The following is a 2,164-nucleotide window of genomic DNA, read 5'->3' as shown; positions in this document are numbered from 1 at the left end:
TTCTGATCATCCAGCCATTGATGCTTGGTCAAATTTGCCTAATATGTTTTATGAGTTAGTTTGGATTTGATGCAATTGTGGTGGCTATGGTAGCAGGCTGATAGGATTGATTTCTGTAACTATATAACCTGCTGAAATTAAAGATAATAATCCTAATTAAGGTGCCTGAAAAAGAGCCTTGGTTAAGTCTTGGTTGCTAACAGAATGGTCAGTGATTCAAATTTACCAACTGATCCATGGGAGAAAGACATGACAGCCTGTTTCTCTAAAGATTTACAACCTTAAAAACCTGATAGAGTAGTTATACTTAATTTTTAATAGAATTTAATAGTTATAATCCAACAGGGTTATGAGAAATGAGAATTGACTTTAGGGTAATGGATTTATTTTTGCTTTTTAGGTCACTGAAATGAATGAAAATGATGGAAAAATAAATTTGCTTCCATATTTAATGTATATGCCCTCATTCTGCAAATAAATTTTTTTCTTTATCATTTGTCACTGCCTTTTGTGTGTGTATATAATGGTGCATAGTACATACAGTCCATACCAATAATTAATTGCTAAATAAATTGATAATATTTCTAAAAAAATCATAATGAATTATTAAATGGTTTCTTTGTTGTTAAGTACCTTCAACTCAGTTCAGACTCTTAGTGACCCTGTATTGGGTTTCCAAGGCTTTTTGTTTTAAAAATCTTCTTGGGAGCAAAGTCTTATCTTTCTTCTACAGATTGGCTGGCAAACTTGAACCTTGGATGTTGTCGTTTGCAGTTCAGAGTTTATTGTATGAAGCCACTAGGCTCCCTTAAATGGTTCTATAATCTATAATCTAATGTTATATTGGATAGTTTACAAGAAGAGTAATCATAAAATGTATTGCTCAAACCAGGAAATTTTGAGAGAGAAAATAATTCTATTAAAAATTAAGCCAACAATAAAAGATTAAATATGCCTAAACAGACAAGTCTTATCTTCACCTTTTATATAAGGGGCCCTGTGGTCTGCTAATTGTTGACGTTACATTAATTACTCTTGGGAGCAGAGACTGTTTCGGTACTACTGAAAATGGAAACTACTTTACACAAGTCTGTAAGAAAGTTATGTGCTATAATATCAACAAATAAAAAAATAAAGATTTGCCCAACATTGAGTATGACTATGAAGACATTATTTCTGTTACTCAAATATTAAAAGTGTATCAAAATTATTATTAATGTAGTGTAAAATATTTTGGAAAACTGAGAACTTCTAAATGATACAGATTGTTAACGTGTTTGGCTGCTAACTTCAAGGTTGGTTGGCTGCTCATGTGTGAAGAAAGGCCATTGAAAATCCTTTGAAGCATGGTTCTACTCTGATACTTCATGGTTCGTCATGCATCAAAGTTGAATCGAAGGCAACTGGTACTGTTTGGGAAAATAAAATATGCTACAACTCTAAGCCTTTATTTTGTTTTCTTTTATTGACTTTTCTGGTTTTTGTACGTTTAATATTGGTCATATTTTCATAGAATTAAATTGCTTATAAGAAAAATAATTTTCTTATTTAAGCTATTCAGCTAAGTATTCTTGTAGTTAAAGCCCTTTGTGGTTAACAGTAAACAAATTATGACCTTAAGAATGTCTCATGCTTTTCTGTAACACTAGAGTGTACACACAAACACACATAAACATGTGCATGCACACATGTTTTATGTGCGATAAATATGCAAATGATATATTGTTAACATTTGTGTTGTATGTTACAAATATATGGTGGTGGTGGTATGCCGTGGAGTCGGTTCCTTCTCATAGCGGCCCTGCAAAGAGTTTCCGAGGATGTACATCTTTACAGAAGCAGAAAAGCCTCATCTTTCTCCCGCAAAATAGCTGAGTTTCCAACTGCTGGCCTGTGGTTAGCAGCCCAACTTGTAACCACTGCTCTACCAGAGTTCCTTAATATAAGAAGTTAAATTAAAAAGTATTGCTACTAGGATTCCAGTTCATACATGCACAGATTTATTTGAAACAAAACTTGTCTCTGTGATCAGTGGATGACTGCAGGTAAGTTTTCTCAGTAATACACTTAACTTAATTTCTTTAGGGTGTCTCTAAAATAGGTATATCCTGATCCAGTTAAATTCATAGAAGAGTGGTAAATTCAGAAGATTATGGAGACTATG

The sequence above is a fragment of the Chrysochloris asiatica genome, unplaced genomic scaffold (assembly GCF_000296735.1).
Source record: "Chrysochloris asiatica unplaced genomic scaffold, ChrAsi1.0 scaffold00225, whole genome shotgun sequence".
In the NCBI taxonomy this organism is placed as follows: Eukaryota; Metazoa; Chordata; class Mammalia; order Afrosoricida; family Chrysochloridae; genus Chrysochloris; species Chrysochloris asiatica.
Note: the sequence above shows the minus strand (reverse complement) of the source record.